Raw genomic sequence first — 22657 nt, forward strand, 5'->3', positions numbered from 1 at the left:
CAATTTTCTTACCATGGACTGATGAACATCAAGGCTTTTAGAGATATTTTTGTAACCCTTTCCATCTTTATGCAAGTCAACAATTCTTAATCGTAGGTCTTTTGAGAGCTCTTTTGTGCGAGGCACATCAGGCAATGTATGCTGGCCATTTTGGAGGTCTGATCTCCAACTGTTATTCGATCTGCACAGGACCACGCAATGGATCAGGTCAGATGTCAAAAACATCTGATTTGGCCACTTTTCAACCAATTTCTCAGCCTGATCCGTCATGTGAAAAGTGGGCAAATCAGATAAGTGTATGGTCAGCTTAAGTTGGCAAGTTTCAGATATGTATCATATAGTCCACTTGGCCCCACATATAGTCCCTTACCTGAGAAATATAGATAATGGCTGTATCCGGCATTATTTGAGAATTAGAATTTTGCTTTATAATTTGTCTATGAAAAAACTGTGATTACAAATATTATCATTTATTTCTGCCAATCGCCAATTCATTTTTCTGTTTGGTGTGGTTTGGTTGGCTCGGGAATGCTTCGGGACAAGTTCCTCCAGTGAAACATGCAAATAACTAGTCAGCACAGGCTGGGGATCCTTGAGGAATTGGGAACCCCCCAAATAAAGGGTACATTAGGCCTGGGCTGAAGCACAGTTCTAGCCCCTGCACCCCTAGGTGGAGGGTGCAGGGTTGTTAGCTTGTGCTAATGTATCAAGTAATATTGTCCTCTACAGTGGTACTACAAGTCCCAGCAAGCCTGTCCCACATGCTGTTCCTTGTAGTTCTCCAAGGACTCGCTGGTACCTAGTGTACTCCTGTAAAGGAAATGCTAAAAGTAAACAAACCACAACTATTCTTTTAATATTTCATTTGTTTGCACCTTAATTTTTAAATTCCTTTGCATGGCCGCTGCCTCCCCAGGGCTCCCTCTGGTATCTTCAACTGTGATCTTCACTTGGGGGGCAGTGACTATGTGAGCCCTTTGCATTGGGCACCAACTCCCCAGAGCTTTGGAATTTTCAGGAGCACTTTCCAGCTCCTCCTCCACCATTGGAATACCTGTCCACTGTCTCATGCTGGCTAATATGGTCAGCCCAAGAGAGCAGTATGATGACATGGCAATCTGCATTTGGCTCAGCATGGCCATTTTGTATTTTACAGAAATGGAGATCCCGCAGTCAGGGGATCTTGGACCAGTATCACTAGGTTCTCCCACCAAGTAGAACCTGGACTGCTGCTGCCAATAGGATCCCTGGGCCACCACTGCTGCCAGCATAGATGGGGTCCTGCACCCAGGGCCAGACTGTTGCTCCCCTTCACCTTATTCAGTGTATCAGCGAAGTGATTGGATTATCGGCTGATCCTCACCTTACACCTGCAAAATGAAACTATGATAAATCAGATTTTTAAATATCCACAAGGGGTAGGCTATACACCAGGGATTTATGTAGCAATCATCTCCAGAGTGGAGCATTGTCACAATTTATCGCAGGTGTAATCGCCCCTTCACTCTTGTTGCTATTTTTTATGTTATTGGCAAAGTACAGAATGTAGATAAATATATGAGAATCAATGTCAATTACCTACAGATGTGTCTCATACACTGTCATTGCAGTGGGGCCAAACAATCCCTCTCCACAGTGGTGGATGAAACATATACTGCAGCTGGTGGATCCCGGATGTGAATGAACAGGACAGCTGAAGAGCTACCTTATATCTAGAGGCACTAACTCTCGTTCATGGTAAAGCTATCTGCACCATTCTGATTTATGCACACTGGTCAATTTTCCCACTGTAGCGTGCAGTATGTAAGTATGATATGAAATAATATTAAAAATATTGTTAATGTTTCCAGTGACGTAACATTAAATCATCACAAGACTTTCTGGTGTTACAAAAAATAAAAGTTCAGTAAAATTTAACACTATACAAGTGCAAGACAAAAGGTAATTACTCAGGGTCCAATTATTTTATGGCTATAGAGACAGAAAGTTCTTGCAGTCTTTCTGTAAATATATTCCTATTATCATAGATCCAGATTTCTACAACTGCATTGACAATAAAAGAAATCATATTTTAACTGAGATGAAAGTGTTAATGGAGCAGCAAAGCTCTGTGTGTTTAGAAATGAAAGGGTTTATGAAGCAGATCATTTTTGTTCTAGTGAAAAGGTTTATAGGACAACTTCTATTATATCATTTTAAACTGTTTTACAACATTCATTTTCAATAAATTGAATGTACTGGAAAAATGAACATTTCAAAGTGATGGTTGAAGGTATCTAATTTACTTTGGATGACATATTTTTAGAGTGTGCCAACATATCTACAACTGCACTTTTAGCATAAGTGCTCAAATACAATATAATACAAATATGAATTTACTGTAGTGTGATGTCATGTATAAACAGTTATTTTATACAGTTTGAACAGCATCTACTGCATTAGTTGTAGTCGATCCCTATATTGCTGCTTGCCATTACTTCCTCTCAAATGAGAGAGCTGTCATCTTGAGGCAGCTTTCCCTTCAGAATCTCCTGTAAAATAAAAATGCAAAATTAAGAAATAATAAACAAAGTAATGCAACTACAGTATTATTAAATTGGTACTTCTTTACTTTCACTTCTACGCTCACCACAAACTATGTAAAATAAAGGAACTTAACGCCATGCCAACATGGATAGTTCATACCTCCACTATCCATGTTGGCATGGAGTTGATTTTAAGTAGCGTGGCGAGCGTAGCGAGCCACCGAGCTAGCAGCGTGGGCGAGCAAAGCGAGCCCCGCAAGGGGACTCAGACGCACGGCGCCATGCTGGCGCCGTCAAAGTAAAGAAGTACCATTAAATTTGCATAAAAAGTTCAGGAGCACAGTTACATTGCATTCATGAGTAACATTAGCTTTCATTGTGCAACTTGCAATAGTCAGCAATAATCTAAATTAAATAAATAAATAAAAAATATAATAACAAAATACAATGTTTGTAGATGAGCCAATGTCTTTAAAAAATACTTACAGCTACCCTCTGCCAGTGCTGCCTTTATACTTTAAACATATGGCAACTAAACAATTGCCAGGACAATCCATACACCTGACACACACCTTTCAAACATGTGCCAGACATGCCCGATCCCTGAAACATGAGGCAATTGCCGTAGAATGCCCATGATCCAGCTGCCATGGCTACATGCTAAACCACTGCGTAGGCATAACACAGTAAACTAGATTGGTCACAGTTGAAATATCAACTGTGTTGATGAGCCAAAGGTCAACGCAGAACATGAGTTTTAAAAAAAAATTCTAACCAAATTCTTCAGTGTGTATGTTTTTGGTGGGCCTTCGCAATTTTTAACAAACTTGTCCTGTGAACAGGTCTGAATTAGGCCCAATATTTCTAATGTAATTACATTTAAAAAAGCCCCACTTTTGATGTGCTACATTATTTTTATTTGCACATGGGGGGTTATTCTAGTTCACTCTTTCTGACAAAATCCTTCTTAGATGGACAAAACCATGTGCACTGCAGGGGGGCAGATGTAAAATGTGCAGAGAGAATTAGATTTGGGTGAGTTATTTTGTTTCTGTGCAGGGTAAATACTGGCTGCTTTATTTTTACACTGCAATATAGATCTCACTTTGAAGTAAAACCCCACCCAAATCTAATTCTCTCTGCACAAGTTACATCTGCCCCACCTGCAGTGCACATGGTTTTGTCCATCTAAGAAGGATTTTGTCAGAAAGAGTGAACTAGAATAAGGCCCATTGAGTGGTTAAAAGGAAAAGATAAATTGAATTACTTTTATTATGTGACATAGTGCAACAACATTAAAAGTGTGTATACTCAGAATTGAAAGAACAATTATATGTACTAAAGCTGGCCATACTGTACATCTTCAGATTTATTTGTTAGATCTGTCTGGTTGGAACAAAAACCTGAGAGCAAATGACAGTTGACTACTTGCTTTGACATGCTTGAAAAAAACTGTCATTCAGATACTACCAGGTTTTTGGTCCAACCAGCCGGATTTGACTATCAATCTGTAGATGTATGGCTAGCTTAAGTCTTAAGATATATTTAAAGTTGATAGAGATAAAGTACCAGCCAATTAGCTAATAACTGCAATGTTACAAGCAGTGGTGTAACTAGACATTTTGCTCCCCCCTGCCAAAAGTTTATGGGGCCCCCCATGGCATTTTTTGGGCGATATAATAAATGCGATATAATAAATGATATGGTTTAGAAGGGCCAGAACAAGCAATATTGTTCTTTATATACGTACCTTTATTTAATTAAAGTCTATTAAGGTAAGGGGAGGTGGAGGAAGGATGGAGTTTGGAAGTATGGAGCAGCATAGGGGGACTGGCAGTAAGGGGGCTGTATGGCACCATGGGGATGGAAGTATGGCAGTAAGGAGCAGCATAGGGGGACTGGCAGCTGAGGGACTTTATGGCACCATGGAGAGGGGAATATGGAGTAGGGAGCAGCACAGGGGGACTGGCAGCTAGGGAGCTATATGGCAACATGGGGTGGGGAGTGTGGCAGTAAAGGGGGAGGGGTATGGTAGTAAGGGCAGTAGTATGGCAGGAAGAGGAGAAGTATGGCAGAATGAGGCAACTGGCAGTAAAGGGGAGTATGTCAGTAAGGGCAGGAGGATATGGCTGTATGGGGGAGAAGTATTTCAGCTTGGGTGATATGCAGGGAAAGGGGGTGTTTGGTAAAAGGAAGAGGTTATGTTTGTTGCCTTAATGACAGGAGGGGAGAAGGGTTGTTCTGAATGCTGGAGGGAGAGAAGGGGGCATCTGGAGCCAGGGATTGGGGAATGGATGGTGTCTAGAGGCAAGGTTACTGTAAGTAGGAGGTAGGTAGATGAGTGGGTTGGTGTATAAGGATGAAAGGGCGTGTGAGTGGGCTGTGTGGGGGTTGGGTGGGGTATGAGAAGAGTATATGGTAAGGTTGAGGGAGGGGAGGCTAGGGTTAGGGGAGAGGTTAGGGTAAGGCTGCAGGAGGGGAGAGGTTAGGAGAAGGCAGCAGGATGGGAGGTTAGGGGAAAGGTTAGGAAAAGGATGCAGTTTACCTGTCTCCCACTCCCTGCTCCTCCACCGATACTTTATAAACTCTACTTCTGTCTAATCTTCTGTCTAATCAGGGGAAGTGATGAGGGAGGAGCTCCTGGCTCTGGCTGGTAGCTGCTCTCAGTGTGGAAACTCCTGTGCCTGCAGGGTGCTGGTTGCTGAAAGCTGCAGGGGGAGCAGTATGCTGAGTCTGGAGTCCCACTTCCTGCTGCTGCTGATCATTTCCAGTTGTCAGAGGAGAATGTGCTGACGCTCCAAAAAGAGCTCAGCTTATGCTCCTCTGACCCCACTGCAGTGCCTCCTGGGAATTTTTTACCCAGTAATGCACTTCAGATTACTGTGTGCTGTCTCGTCCACCCCAAGGCTGCAGCAGAGGTAATTGCCGACAGGTCTCTCCTGCTCCTATACTCTGGGAGGGAGGAAGGGGTGCTGTAGAGCACAGTAGAGCCAGAGGCAATAGAGGTGATGTGCCGTGCCCCCTCCGGGCAGATGCGATTTTCAGTGCATCGGCCGGGTGCCGGTGCCCGGCGCCCACACAGACCCCGCTGCTGCTCGCTCCCCCAAGCGACAGTGGGGGCTGCCTTACACAAGTTATGCCACTGGTTACAGGCTTTGTTTTAAAAATGACAGTAGATGATTTGCTCTTCCGTTATCTTTGTTTTCTCTCTAAGTCTTAGTACACAGACACCTTATTCTTAGCTCTCATTCAGGATAAATGCTCATCTCTGCACATTTGTATAAATGTAAGAATCTAATATACCTAAAAAAGTGCTGTGTGTTGGTATGTACATTTACTTAATGCTACATACCCTCCAACTGTACCATTTTAGCCGGTACAGTACCGTTTTTTAAAGGCCTGTACCGGCTAAAAATCCCTGTACCGAGTGTACCGGTTTTTCATTTTTAAAGCAAAGCACTGCGCTTCCTCCCCGAGGTGGCCAAGGGGACTCTGAGAGATGTAGTTTCCTACACCGCCGGCTGCTTCCTGGGTAGTGTGAGGGGTAGCCGGCTGACAGGACTACAACTCCCGAGGTGCACCACCTCGGGGGGAGAAGGGAGGGAGTGCCATGAGCCAATCACATGGCACGCTGTGCAACTGAGAGGTGGGAGAGCACCAGCGCCAGGTGGGTGAAACGCCTTAAAAGCAATTGAACGCATTGGGTAAGTGACACAAAAATGTTGGCAGACGTGGGTGCGCTAGAGCTCACGGGCAAAGGGGGAGCATCCATGCAAAGTGCTGCAGCTAGCCAGCTGCCCATAAAGGGGAAGCACTCCCGCACTTCATAGGTGGGGGGTGACTGCAACAGTGGTGGTGGTGCCCAGTGCTCTCCTGGTTGCACTTTGGTTTTCTCTGTGGGGTTTGCTATAAGATGAGGTAAGGGGAGTAATGTACTGTGCAAGGCCAGCAGCATGACTGCACAGTGTCACAGTGAACTGACGTGTTATAGCTCTGATCCTCTGATCAAGTACTACCCTCCAAATGTACCAATGAAAGTATAGGAAACAAGGCATGACCACGCCCCCTTACCGTGGCCATGTCCCTTTTTTTTGTTGTACCGAATTCTGCCCTTCAGATGTTGGAGGGTATGATGCTACTGGCTATCTTAAGCTCCGTACACACTGAGCAATATGATTGCTGAGCAGCTTAATATTGCTCAGCAATATATTGCTCAGTGTCCCATTTTCATCAGCGACCAGATATGGTCTCTGATAAAAACAAGAAACTCTGCCAGCGGAAGCCACTGTTTGCCGGAGCATACTCCCGAAACACCAGCAACCACCCCAGGGCTGGTCAAGGGAGCATGTTCCTGGTGACCGTAGACACGGATATGGTCGCTCAGCGACCATATCCCCTGCAATATAAGCTAGAATTGCCTCGTGTGTACGGGGCTTTAGAAAGATGTCCAACACAGCACTTCCTGATTAGCCAACCTAAACTTTTACTTTATGTACTGTTTTGCCAGAAATTTTCTTTTGTGTGATTAGATTAAACAAATAGGATTGACATGGATCTAATCAATCAACTCATTCAGGTAATCTTGTTACTCACCGGAATCATGTAACCAGCATATGGAAATTAACTGTTTCTTTTAGATGCACATAAATACTTGAATTTTGTTTAACTAAAATGGTAGACATGTTATTCATAGTCATGGCAAGTGGTAATCACTGTTAATACATTATATCATAAATGATATGCACGATAACAACCATTATTAACAATATTTGTGTGTAAATCATCTAGTGTGTTCACACTATGGACCTTATTTCCTTCCGTGATTGCGCAGGGGAGCGATGGTGAACGACTGGGCATGCACATAAACTGTTATGCGCATGTACAGCCGATTGGTGCAAGCAGGCCCGGCGAAATGCTTGTTTGCCATACCATTCACATCTAGCAGTGTGGGCATGGGGTGGCAGCGATGGGTTGCACTCACGGGAATGCTCAGCCTTTCATGGCCATTCCCATGGTGATTTCCCGATGACTTGGGTGTGGGTGGAGGATGTCAGCTGCCTGCCCGCTTCCCGCACAGGGCACTATCTGCGAGTACTTAGAAATGAATTCATGGTCGGCGACCATCAAATTATTAACTTCCCACTTATGTAACTTTCTGCTATTTATGCAAAACATCCATCCGCATGCGTGCAGGAGGGGCTGATGGCCATTCGTGCGGATGGCGGGCGGTGTTAAAATGACATGCAAAGCTGCAAATTTCGCAGCTTTGTGTGTTAACCAGAATAAGGCCCTATATCATTAATGATGTGTGTTTCTGCAGGTCATTACCAATGTCCTCCATCATCTGTACATGCAGGGCAATGGAGGATAATGCTAGGAAGAGCCATGCTACAGAATGCAGAATGACTCCGGCTTCACTTCCCTCTGCTGTCAGTCATTATGCACACACGTGTCGATACCTGTGTATGGACTTGCCGATGGTGGTACCCCTGCTGCATATGAAAATCTCTTAATGTGTCCCCCGCTTTATTATCCAATTAGGAAAGTTGAATGTAAAATCATAAAACATTGTTTTCTGCAACTCTGTCAACAAAAAGTTCTTTATCTGCGTATCTAATTCCTTTTGCTTCATATATTTTCATACATTTGTTGAGTTTGCATGCAGTACTGTATATACTACTTTCAGAATCTCTTCTGGTCATAAATTATATTTACTTTCTATATGGACGTTCTTTAGTTGGGTGAAAATAGTTTAGAATAGTTGTGCACAATTTTTGATGGAATACCTGTACTGTATTACTGACTTTTATTTCTGTTTATAGTAGGGTGGTCTTCACCTATAGAAGTCGTTCTTAAACTTTGTGAATCATGGAGCTCTAGGGCAGTGGTTTGCCGTGGCATCCTGGGGTGCCGCAGAGCACTTGCATGGGTACCACGGGTTGATGGTCCAGGCTAATTCAAATAATTTATGGTCAGTGAAATAGACAAAACCAGTGCCTGTGGCTGCCAATCATAAAATAAGTGGACAAATAGAAGCAAATCCTCTCCCTCACCATATAACTGAACCTAAGGATGAATACAATTCTGATACTCTAGGGAGCCCTTGCTTTAGGGTATCAGCACTTTTTCAATGCATGCCTTGGTTAAAAGAAACTACTATAGAGGGCGCCCAACTAACATATAAGTACCAAAATTTCTTATTAAGAAATTCTGCTAAAATTATTAAATTAAGTAAATTGTGCTTCCACCTCTACTGTGATGGACAGGGTTGAGCTTCTACTTTATGACTGTTACCCACAGTCTCTGGTTTTAGCTACAGTATCACATGGATCATAAATAATTTCATTTGGTGCTGGACCACCAAACTGTGGCAACCACGGCACCTTGTTTGATAATCACTGACCTATAGCAAGCCTCCTTTGCAATAAGGCTACTATGTTCATGCTTGACAGTACTCAGATGAACCATGTATCCACTAGAGATAATAAAGGCTTATCACCCCCAAGGTATTGCCTACATTTAAGGATAGATAATACCCTAAACTAAACATGCCAGATGTGACCAGGGCCATTAAGAGTAGCAATGGGCCTAGGTACTGTGAGCATAGCCAAATTGGGGAGGTCTGGCCACATCCCCTCCCCAAATGTTTTTAAAAAAAGTTTACCTGTTGATAATGGATTTGTGTCAAATTTTTCCCCTTTACCAGGGGACAGATGCAGGAGGGGATACATCGGATGATCAGTGCGATTGTCCTCTCTTGCAACACCTTCAGTAAGAGAGACAAAATTGTTGCTGCTTAATACTGTATGTGCTTGTTTGGGGAATAAGACAACTGATGCCGCTGAGAAGAAGTAGTCTCCTCTCTTTCCCAATGTACTACTGCCCCTCGAGCTGGCCTGGGTTAGTATTCCACACTTCCCAACAGCTTTGGCACCCCTGCATGTGACTAGCTGGTACAAGAAAAGGGCAGCAGTGGGCAGATAATATAGACAATACTAATACATTTGAGGTCATAGGCAACCAGGCAACTGCACTGGCAGCAGGAATACAGTATAGAAAATGTACTTGAGTCTGTCGCTAAGAGTTGGCCTCGAATATAGCAAGGAAAGCTGTGGTTTCTAATATTCCAGAAAAAATGGATATATTTTAGTTCTATAAGTGTAGTATATCAAATGACAAATCAAACTTTAACATGTTAAAATTCAGAGTTGTGTTTATGATTATATCAGTCACATTAGTAAAAAAATATACATATCATTCATTACTATAGAGGCAGATTATTTAATTCAAAATTTTAATAAATATGATATTATACTTATATTGGGCCTAATTCAGACCTGATCACAGGACAAATATGTTCTCAAAATGGGCAAAACCATGTGCACTGAAGGTGGGGCAAATGTAATATGTGTTTTTAGATGTCTTTCAAAACATGTTCCTTTTTAAAACTTGTCAATTAATAGTGTTACGTGCAATATTACTGCATGTACTGTACATGTATATATGTACAGTAGGGCAGCACGGACAGTATAGTGTTTAGTATTACTGCCTCATCATAATGTGTTCGATTCCCGCCATGGCCCTGACTGTTTGGAGTTTGTATATTCTCCCCATATTTGCGTGGGTTTCCTCCAGGTACTCCGGTTTCCTCCCACAATCAAAAAATATACTGGTAGGTCAATTGGCTCTCAATGTCTGTGTGTGCGTGTACATGTGGTAGGCAATATAGATGGTAAGCTCCACTGGGGCAGGGACTGATGTGAATGTTCAAAACTTCTTGGAATATGTGCACTCTATAAGTAACTGTACATAAATAAATAAATAAAATATGTAAATTGTATGCATTTTTTTCAATTGTAATAATACTTATATAGCTACATTGTATTTATAGTATTGTTAGAAAAAAAAAAAGTCCTTCAGCCCAACCACTCAAACATGCAATTTGTTTTGCTGCATAGGAAAGCATCATACTGTATTGTATGGATTTCCTAAGGTTAACCACTGTTACAGTATGGAATTTCTGCCTCTGCTCATGGTGAAACATTTGTTACATTTATGTGTATTATAACTGCTAATGTTCAATCTCTTGAGCATTGCAAACGGCAAAATCTGCTCTGTGATTTCAGATAAAATAGCGCGGAATGCACCTTGAAGTCTAAGCTTATTCTTATAATCATAACTTTAATAACAGATCTCCAGTATTTTTTTCCAGGATAATTTTGCTTTATTTAATTGAGCATGTTCAAGCACTCCTACACACACATATCCATGAAAATGAACATAACAAAATAACAAAGGCAATTTAGAAAGCCTACCCAGGCTGAAAATGTTGCCATTGGTATTTTTTGTGTTCAATAAGAAACCATTAATGATAACATGAAAGCTAGAGATGCATTTCATGTTCAGTGCTGATATAGATCATAACTCTTTGTAGCTATAAACTACTCAAGTGTTTCCTAGATTATTCTTTTGTTCGGGACATTACTGAACCACCTGTTATAAATTATCATATTTCATTTACACTATATCTTAACTGCCATCATTTTGTCAAGCTATGACTCATGTGTCCATTGTCTTGAAGATGCAGTATTGTGTAAGTTTAACTTGTATATTGTATATTCCATTGTTTTCTTTATATTGTAACTAGAATTGAGAGAATGCATATGTCGGTGGGCCTGATTTCATCCACAGCTGTTATCATGTATACTACTATGATATGAAAATATGCTAATGCTGTAGCCACCTGGGAAATATTATTATTATTATTGCTTATTTATATGGTGCCACAAGGCTTCTGCAGTGCCTAACAATACAAAAATGAGCAGCGACTCACAGTACAATGAACAATTGACATACAGGGGGAAATTTAAAAAGATGTTCACATTCACATGTGATGTTGCTATGGGCAACCAATCAGAATCTACTTATTTATTTAGCACCCTCTAGAACATGGGTCTTCAAACTGTGGCCCTCCAGATGTTGTGGAACTACATGTCCCAGCATGCCCTGACAGTTTTGGCATGCTCTTATAGGAAAAAATGTGGCAATGCATGTTGGATCATGTAGTTTCACAACATCTGGAGGGCCACAGTTTGAAGACCCATGCTCTAGAAGATAGTAGACAGGATCTGATTGGTTGCCCATAGTAACATCACATGTGAAGTAGAATACACATCTTAGTAATTTTCCCCCACAGTATTAGGCAATGTAGGACAAGTACAGATGGAGCCAGCCTCCCTCTTGCTGGCGAATCGCCAGATTGTCTCCGCTGGTGATCCGCCAGCAGCGAGGCGCTCCATCTGACTGAGACACGCTTGCGTGTCACACGCACACGCGTCTCAGTTTCCAGGCGGCGGGAACCCTGTCCGTCTCCGCTTCAGGGAGACGGACAGGGTTAACAGGTTTAGGTGGGAGAGCGGGGAGGCGGTGGGGACCCCGGGTGACCGCCGGCAAGCTGGCGGGGACCCGGGGGAAGCACCGTCGGAAGGGGACGAGATGTGCGCGCGTCCCCTTTCGCAGATCAGATGGCGGCTGGTGGGGGATCGCGGCTGGCGATTCTTCCGCCATCCCCTGCAAAGCTGGGACCAGCTCCATCTGTACATGGTCAATAAAAAAGTGCATCGGGAGAAAGGACTCTCAAGTAATTATTAGGGTGGCAGATACCTAGAGTTTGGTGCCGTTGCATGGAGTAAAGACATATATATATATATATATATATATATATATATATATATATATATATTGTAATGGATCAGCACTTTCACTTACTGTGTCCAAAGTGTTTGGGTGCCCTCTGAGAACATAATGTAGTTTTCCAATAAGCACTGGCACTCTGAGACTGTTCTTTCTTTAAAAAAAATGTTTTATCCTATAATAAGGTGCAAAGTAGTATTCAACTTTTTGAGGTGCACCTCGACAACTGGTTCTGTGCATCCCGAAACCTGCACAGCTAAATGCACCAGTCAAAGTACAAGGTTGCCATCTATAGTTAAAACAGGCAGTGTAAGGAGAGAGGATGACATGGTTGTGTATGCTCCTGTGAATGGGTCGCATGTGGGTGCAACAGTTGCACTTGCAATGTGGGTGCACATGTAACCTGTTTTTGGGTAAGCTGACAACAGCCACAACTGTAGATAGATAATATAGATAGATAAGGTTGTCACACCCCTGTTTGTGACTCTATACATTTCTAGTAAACATAACAATGACAATTTATAATAAATATAAAGTAATGCTAATAATTTTCTTGACATCAACACCAATTAAAGCATTATGTGGATATAGGGGTATGTGCAAGAAGAATTGATTTTGAAACTGAAATTTACTGAAATGGGAGTTCTATTTTACATGGGATTTTACTATTGGCAACCAATTATTATCTTCTAGAGCAGTGATTTTCAACCTTTTTACCTTGCGGCACACTTAATAAGAATTTAAAATTGCTAAGGCACACCATGAGATTCCCACAGAGCAAAACACATTGCAATCCCCCCCACAGGAAAAAAAAACCTATTGGCCCCATATAAAAAAAACAATCACACTGGTCCCCACAGGTAACAAAAATAAAATGCATTGGCCCTTTACATGAAAAGAAGAGACCAGTAAATAAAACTGGTGGTGTCTGTAAACTGATTTGGGCATCTCTAGATCTGGGGGCACACTTAAGGACAGCTCAAGACACACTAGTGTGCCATAGTAAAGTGGTTGAAAACACTGTTTTAGAGGGTATTAAATAAATAAGAAGTAGATTCTGATTAAAAAAAGCTGTGTTGCTCCAATCTGCCACCTATTAATGCTAGGTCTTGTGACGTAGGGGCATCTTGTCATTACTGTTATAGCTTTTTGCCCAGAGCATATAGCATCTTTTCTACATTATCCTCTTCACCACTGGTGCATCACCTCTCTGGGCACCCCCAACAGTGGTCGCTCCCCCCATCCCCTCCCCTCCTGTCATTCCCCCTCATCCCTCTGCTCCGGCGATCATACGCCGGAGCTCCCCTTCTGCTGCCCCGCCACCATTAGTTGCAATGAGCAGGTGGCAGGCTCTGGGATATTCGGTGTGGCTTGGGGGGGGGACTTGGGAGTGCTTGGGAGTTTGGGCGCCTGAGTCCTCCCAAGTCACCCCGAACATCCCCCGAGCCTGCCACCTGGTCACTGCCTGCCATGAATGGTAGCTGAGGCAGCGGCAGCGGAGCTCTGGCGTATGATCGCCGGAGCAGAGCTGAGGTGGAGCGACAGGAGGGGGAGAGACAGGGGTTGGCCCTATGTTCTGTGGTTTGTTTTGCTGGGGCAGGACAAACGTGCCCTGGTAGGTTTGTCCTGCCCCAGCAAAACCCACCACTCAAAGGGTTAAGCATGATGCAAAACAGAAATTTGTAAGTTTACAAAAATATTTTGTGACTGCAGGAAACATCGTTTGGAGACAGGTGTTTCTCCTGCAAACTTATTACATTACAAATCATTGGATAAAACCTACAGTATTTCTAATGAGCAGGGTGAATAATTTCATTATTTAATTTCCACCTGTAGTGTTCTATACAACAGGTGCTATTTCTTTCAAATATTGATTGTGAAAAATTTAGCTAGGGAAGATCACTTTTACCCTGATATGCTGTGTGATATGCTGTGTGATTACATTTAACACTGGCAGCTAGTTATTTTTATTTATTTTTCTAAAAGCCGCAACTCATTAATGAATGTTTTGAAACATAAATAACTATTTTAAGCAGATTGCTTCCAGCATATTGGTGTAGTTCATAAATAATCTATATTACTGGAAATGTTTAAATAAATCTATCTCGAAAGGAAATATATATATTTCTGCCATTTTGAAAGCAACACTGATGATTTATACATTATTAATTTGATAGAGAATACATATTAATGTGGCACTTTGAGAGGCAAAATATGCTAATATGAATACACTACTAATTTCATGTCATGTTTATTTAGTTTTTCAAACATCAGGAAATGATTTTATTTCACATTTATCAGTGTTATAAAGGTAATGTCAGTTAGTCATGATCCTGATTTTTGTGAGGGGTGCAGTTGAACATGAACTCAGCAAAACTGATCTTTCACCATTACTGTATGTTTAGAAGAAGTGCTGTAGATATAGGCATAGGCTATGCTCATTGCAACATATCCTCGGGGGGCAGGGCAGATTTATATGTAAAGTCTTGATTACAGTTTGTCAATTCTAATTAAAGATGTCTCACCCGTTAGATCCTTCATTTGCTTTAATATTGCTGATGGGACATACAATTTGCTGATCGTAACAGTTTATTCATCACTTATTTGATAAGTTACACAAGGTAGTAAACAATTGCATGGGCATGGATAAAGTGGATGCAGGGGATACCATAATTATTGGGTCCAGAGTCCTATGAAACCAGGTCACATAATTAAGGTGCCCATAAATGGTGCAATTAACTTGGTGCTTTTAGTACTAGATTGCATAGCATCTACTGTAATACAAAAAGCATACAATGTGCTACAGCCATTGCAGAAACATTGCAATCTAATACTAAAAGCATGTTCAGCACATACTTTATGTGCTGTGGGATGGGATGTGCACGGGAGTGCGCATCTCACCACACTGCCCTGTTGCACTGTGTATGGGCACCTTTACTGTACCCATTTCTTGGAACTGCCTGCTAAGCAACTGGGTCTGGCCTGTTGCCTTGATTGAAAAGGCAGATTTTTCAGCTCTCTTATTGGTGTCAACCTCTGTGTCTCCATCTCAGTAAATCTTCACACCGATATGATGCATCTCACATGCCTTACACTGACAGGCATTGTGGGACTGGTGCTCTCAGAGAGGACTTTTGATTGGATACATTAATTATAAACTGAGCTAAGGGAACTGTAACGGCAATATGGCATAATGCAAGTGAATTGTAATGGCATTGTAATGTGGCATTATAGCACCTTGGGGCACTGCAATATGGTATAATATAAACTGGGCACACTAACTTGTAGCTTAATGTAAACCGGGAGCACTATAATATATAATGGGGGGACTGTCATTAGTATTAATATTAACAAGGAAACTATTATATTATATAAATTGAACTGGGACAATACAATAGGGAAGTCAATAGTATAGGGCATACAATTAACATCTCCTGCAAAAGAGTGCAAGGGTGTTCCATGGTGTGTGGAGTGGTCGAAAAAGTCTGGCTATGCTCATGGTTAGAGGTAAGATCAGAATGACTTATTATAGCACCTGATTCCTTAGGTACAGGATTAGTTTAGCAGAAGAAATGTGGGTGGCATCTTATTTCTGGTAAGTATATTCATAATTCAGTGGCATAAAGGATTTCAATCCCGGGATTGGAGTTTCCAATCCTGGGATTTCAGGATTAGACTGGGCATGCGCAGTTTAATGCTGGGCAGCGTCTGAGCGGGTGCTTCTCCCATCCCTGGCAGTTCGGCTCTGCGCAGCATGACGACATCAGAGGTCACGCTGCCACACAGCTCACCTCGTCCTGGGCGTGCTGCCCTCCAGGCTCCATCAACCCACTCACCCACCTTGGCTGCATCAAAAGGCTCTAACGTCAGCCCGCCCACCCAGCCAGCTTCACTGCCCACCCTCCCGGCCGCACAGCACATGTAAGTAATATGCCGAATTCCGGGTTTAAATAAAATGCCCTGGGATTGGCATCCCTAATGCAGAAGTACTCAAAGAATTTAAAAGCTGCAAAGTGGTAGAAGCCCTATATCTGTTCATAAACCATTAATAACAAATGATTGAATTAGGAGCTGTGGTTTTTCATAACATCATAAATTACTTGACAAATAATATCCTTTATCTGAACCATAAATCAGATATATTTGATCAAAATGCATATATTAGAAACATACAACAGATTTCTGTATTTATAAACTTTTATTTTTTGAAATACCACTTTCAGGAGATCAGCACAATTTGTGTTAATTTCATTACAGTCTTTAAATTAAAATTAATGAGGCTGACACCCACAATTAACAATGAAAAATGTAGATTGCTGTAATTGCTATAGCAATAACATTGCTGTACATAAAAGATATAAGGTGCTCCACATATTATTTAAAGTCTTACATAAAACATTAAAAAATGACATTTTTAATTTATTTTGTCAGTGTAAAAAAATAAAATTCCTTACTAAAACCTTTGTCTTTTGGGAATCTCTTGCCATGCATAATTAAGCAAATTTGATTGCAATTAAACTGAGCTTCTATGGTAGAGTTTTAATTAATGCAAATAAGGCATCTACATCTAAGATTAATTTCAGTGAATTAAAAGAAAACAACAAAGAAAATTCAAAAGTGTGATTTTATTGTGCAAAGGCTTGATGGCAAAACTGGAATATTTTAAAGTTCTTTTTGTAATGCTTTTGATTATTATTTTTTCTGTAAGTGGGCATTTTAGAATGTCTTCTTTGAACATTGTATTGAACAGGAACTTCAAATAAAATAGTGAATTTGTTTTCAAGAACTATGGAATCCTTATATATATACAATATGAAAAGCTCAGATTTAGAAAAATAAACCACTTGTTAATTAAGAGAAAAGTAAAACTTTATCGATTGCATATTAAATATTGTATAGTTAATATCATGTTGTGCAAAAACAGATGTTATGAAAATAAAGGATCTAGTAAACTTATGCTAGAATGCTAAATACATTAATACGGTTTATTTATCTGCATATAGTATTGTATGTTTGTATTAATTGCCAAGGATTTATTTACTGCATGCTCTAAATCATATTTTTACTAGTTAAAAGCCCATCAAAATGATGGCTTCAGCAATGTACAATCACTTTGAGCTGTGACCGTTTTTAGCCCACAAACTTTCCACCCCGCCACCAGTCCCTGTCGGCTCTTAAATCCAATCTCTGTCTTCACAGCTCCCTCTCTCCATATCCAGCAAGTTTGAAACAGATATGTCACTGCAAAATTGCTTTCATTTTCTGTTGTGACATCTTTTAGCGCGCAAAGGAGTAATTTGATCCATCAGGTGGCCTCTAGTGGTCAGTGGTGGTACTTTACCTCATAGAGGTAAGAGGTAGTTAGCCATATATATATATATATATATATATATATATATATATATATATATATATATATATATATATATGTAGATTATTTGTTTTATTTGTTTTGATTCACTGTATATTTAAACATTTATGCAATTATTTATGCTTTCTACTAGAGATGAACTAGTCAGATTTGGATTCATCAGCCAGATTTTAAGTTTCACCTACCTGACCTATGTATCTGTTATGGACAAAATATCACATAAATTATGGTATATTTAAAGCCGATTGTGAAGAAAAACAGTTTTAACATAAGCTTTTAAAGTCTTTACTCATGCACAGTACATCAATGTATTATTTATACTGTATATAAGTATAGTCCATTGATGAAGTACAAATGGAGAGAGTAAGAAACAACAGTGGTCAACAATATTTCTGTCCCAAGGGTTTTGGTAGATATATCTAATTAGGCATACTGTACGGAACAAGTCAACTGCGAGTGAAGGGTGTATGTTGCAACGGCGTGGAAATTCCTGTACAGGCACTGTGTCTTGCAACCCTTGAGCCATCTCACATCTGAATTTTGTACGCAGCTGGAAACAAAATTGTGCATGTCCTGTCTTCTATAAAGTGCAATTGTTGTTGTTCTAACTCACAAGAGCAAGAACATGGCCTGTAATTGTATTGAACCAAAAATTGGGTACTTATGTAATATCTGGGCTCCCGTTTTTCTTATGAGACCGCGTCCCCTCGCGGGGCTCGCTGCGCTCACCACGCTTCGGGCACGGTGGCTCGCTGCGCTCGCCACACTATATAAAATCACCTCCATGCGTAGTTGGATAGTAGGGGTATGAAAAAAATGAGGTGCATTTAACATGGGAGCCCAGATAATACATAAGTACCAAAAATTGTTTTGTGACATCCTGTTAATTTTAACAGGATGAAAAATAATTATGTATTATTGATAGGATATACAAATTAAATCAGTGGTTCCCAAACTGTATGCCGTGGCACCCTGGGGTGCCTAAAGACACTTGCAGGGGTGCCTTGAATTGGTGGTTCAGGACCAGGGCAAATATTTTGTTCTACAATCATTGTAATAGGCAAAACCAGTGCTGGTGGCTGCCAATCATAAACTATTTAAATGAACAGAAGTGAATCCTGTCCTACCCTACACAATTAAAGCTAAGGATGATATACTGTATAAAAACAATTTTTTACATTTTTCTACATTTCTCAATAATAAACTTTTATATTAGGTGTGCGTAATAAAAATTCTGATACTCCAGGGTGCCCTGAGTCCAAAATGTTTGGGAACCACTGGAGCAGAGAAGGGAAAGGGGGGACATGATAGAAATCTTCAAATATATCAAGGGTTTTAACATAGTACAGGTGGGAAATTTTCTTCAAAGGAAAACAAGTAATAAAACACGAAGACATACACTGAAACTGGAGGGAGGTAGGTTCAGGGGAAATGTTAGAAAGAATTACTTCACAGAAAGGGTAGTGGATAAGTGGAATAGCCTCCCATCAGAGGTGGTAGAGGCTAAGACAGTAGAACAATTTAAACATGCTTGGGATAGGCATATGAATATCCTTACAAAGAAATAAGGATTAAAAAGGGTTGAGTTTACCTGAAGGGTAAAAAAAGGGGCAGACTAGATGGGCCAAATGGTTCTTATCTACCGTCAAATTCTATGTTTCTATGTTTCTATGACTAAATAATGCTGATATTCATGCTGCTTAACTGCATACAGATGGAGACGTTCTCTTCTAGCGGGGTTCTGGCAGTCGGAAAGGGACACGCGTGCACGAGACGTGCACGCATCTACTTACAATGGAACTCCCCGTCGGTCCCCGTCAACAGCATGATATCAACAGAAAAGTGCAGAAACTGTTTGTACTACATTGTTGTAGAGCATTGTCACTTTATTATCATAACTTTAAACATTATTGTAAAGCATCAGGTATAAAGTTATAATGTCAACACTGTTCAATTTCTTTAACTAAGGGTACAAAATTAATGCAATGTTTATAATTGTCAAATATTGTAACTGTATCCATTGTGTATAATATAATTGTTAAATAATAAATACAGGTAAAGTTGCTTTCTAGTTTGAGAATAATCTTATGCCAGAATAAAACAGTAACATCTGGTCCCTCAGCTCACGTGAAGGCTTTGCAAAATGTTAGTTCAAGAGGGAACATACAGTAAATGCCATTTGATTAAAAGCTTACAATCAACTACAAATGTTGTAATTGCAGTCTTAGTTCCTTTAAGAAAAAAATTGTTATGCTATGCATATTTGAAGAAAATGTGTAACAGTATCTAGTTTAATTACTCAACAATTTAATCTTTATTACAATTATTTTTTTCTTTAAAACCATTTATTTATATGGCGCACACATATTACACAGAGCTTTAGAGAAAATATTTCAACACTCTTGATCAGTCCTTTCCCCAGTGGAGCTTACAAAATATATTTCCTACCACTTGTACGCACTCACGCACACATTCATTGTTGTTTTAATTTTGTTGGGATCCAATTGATCTATCAGTATATTTTTGGATTGTTGGAGGAAACCGGAGTACCTAGAGTAAACACACGCAAGCACAAGGAGAATATGCAAACTTTGCGCAGTTAGGGCCATCGTTGGAATTGAACCCATGACCTCATTCTTGTGAGGCTGTAATGCTTACCATAACACCGTGCTGCCCCAACTGAAAGTTACTCAGACTGTTACAAACCGTAATTTTATTATAAACCAGTAGTTTTTTAAATTATGTATTTGCAGATTTCAACCTCTGTTATGTGGAAGCTCCAAGTTTATACAGATGAATGATATTGCCCTAGATAATGGCTTTCAATTTGCCACTACATGTGAATATTTTAAAATCAGCTTGTATGGATTAAAAAGAAAACTTGATTGAAATAGCATTGATCGTACCATGAATATGAAGGAAAACTGTGAAAATGCAGACCAAAGAGAATTCTAAGAAAATTAGAAGTATAGTTATAGACATACACAACAACAAAACACTACTTGGATATTACAGCAAGCTTTGTTGGTTAATGTGCAATGGCATAGAAGGTGCATCTTACCACCAAGGCACTGCCTGAAGATATCAGTCCCTCGACAATCTGCATCTGATCAAGGAGGAGCAAGAAGGAGACGTGGTAGAAACCAAAGGGAAGCTAACTTTTACTTTGAAGGAGCTGTAGAGATCAGTATCTGAGACTGGAGGTAAGGTTAACCAGTTAATTTCACGTGCTCTCCATACAGCTGGACCTGATTGGTAGGGAAGGGAGAGAGAATGGGGTGATTATATAGAAACCATTACTGAAAATCCAAATCAGAAGTTGTTCAGAAAAAAGTTCAAAATTAACCAGATAATATGTGGAATAAGATTTTGTTCTCAAATTAATCAAAAATGGAGCATTATTAAATGCTCCATTTTACAAAGCCCCGTCCAGATGTTGGCTACACAGCACTATATCATTAACAATATGCACAAAATTTATATCAATATCATTAATGATGTGTACTCCAGTGCATAATTAAAGACCCCCCCCCCCGTCGTCTGTACATGCAGCTTAATGTTGACTATATCATCAATGGCTGCATGTGGGAGCGGGAGGCAGGTAACTTCACTGACCGATTTCATTACTGTCTTCGACAAGTGTGTATGAACTATGTTGTTCACCTGGGAGTATGGCAAGATTCAGTGACAAGAGTGCTCATTTAGTGAATCGTCTAGTGTGTAACCAGCAAAACAGTAAATTACAGTATGGGAAGATTTAGCATCATGCTTATGCTCATCTGGTATTGTGTGTTTTCTTGCTAGACTTAAAGGGTCAATGGTTGATGCAAAATACAGGGACATACTGCAAGACAACCTGTTTCAGAAAACTAAAGCATGGAAGAAAAGCTCATCTTTCAGGTGGACAATAATCCCAAGCACAAGAATAATGCAACACTGGTGTGATTGAACAACAACAAAAATGACTGTTCCACAATAGCCCAGTCAAAGTTCAGCTCTCAATACAATTGAGGAACTGTGTCACTAGTTTAGAGTTCCAGTCCCCAAGCATCATTCAATCAACCTGGACAACATGGAGAAAATATGAGTGAAGGAATGGGCAAATATTACTCCCAACCAATATGCAAACCTGGTAGAATCAACTTCACAGATTTATATGTAATAGGGTATGATAATCAGAAAGTGAGAGATTTTGGGAGAGTTTTCCAATTTTTTTAAAGCGTGTAATTGATTGCCGCTTTATTGCAGCAAAATGGAGGACCACCAAGTTCTAGGCTACAATGTTTGATTAGTTATGCAAGCAGCATATTTTACTTTTTTGTCAAATTTGCAGACAAATAATGAATTATGAATTTGAAAATTCACTTTTAGAGGCTACTGTTTTGCAATATAATATTGGAGCAATCTGTCATTTGTAAAACAGACAAATATGCAGTTTTTATTTAACCCTTTGAGTGCCAAGTGAATTTGTCAAAATAGGTGTGACAATTCTCAAGCAAACATTTGTATTCATCATAATGACCTGTAATATTTACCGTTATATAGGAAATCTAATTATTTTACACATTTAAAAAAAAAAAAAAATTATATAACAAATGTGAGTGATGCTGTAATTTTTATCAGGTATTTTGCACATCTCTCACAGATATGTTGGCACTCAAAGGGTTAAGGGAGTTCAATATTTTTGTAAACCACAATATACTGTATAGCAATAGGAATGTATGAGCTACAGTATTAGTTAATATTTCGATTTAATTGTTTAATCGTGAAACCCAACTTCCTAATTTATGCAAATCTTACCTTAACAGTTATCAAAACACTGAAATGCAAATGTTGTACCATCAAATGTGCTCACTTCTCAGATATGGGGCAGGATGTAATGAGCTCCGACTTCGGCAGCCGTGCGGGTTACTGGCTGAACTCTTATGGTTTTTTTTTAAAGTGGCAATCCTGGTTAAACAGGCCTGGGCTTGTTAGAGGGGCCTAGAGGACGACTCTAGCAAGACACTCTTCTCTACATACCTGTCTCTAAAAATGTAACAAACCGCTCATCTCCAAGTTTAACAAT

The sequence above is a fragment of the Crinia signifera genome, chromosome 2, assembly GCF_055691185.1.
Source record: "Crinia signifera chromosome 2, ASM5569118v1, whole genome shotgun sequence".
NCBI classification, from domain to species: Eukaryota; Metazoa; Chordata; class Amphibia; order Anura; family Myobatrachidae; genus Crinia; species Crinia signifera.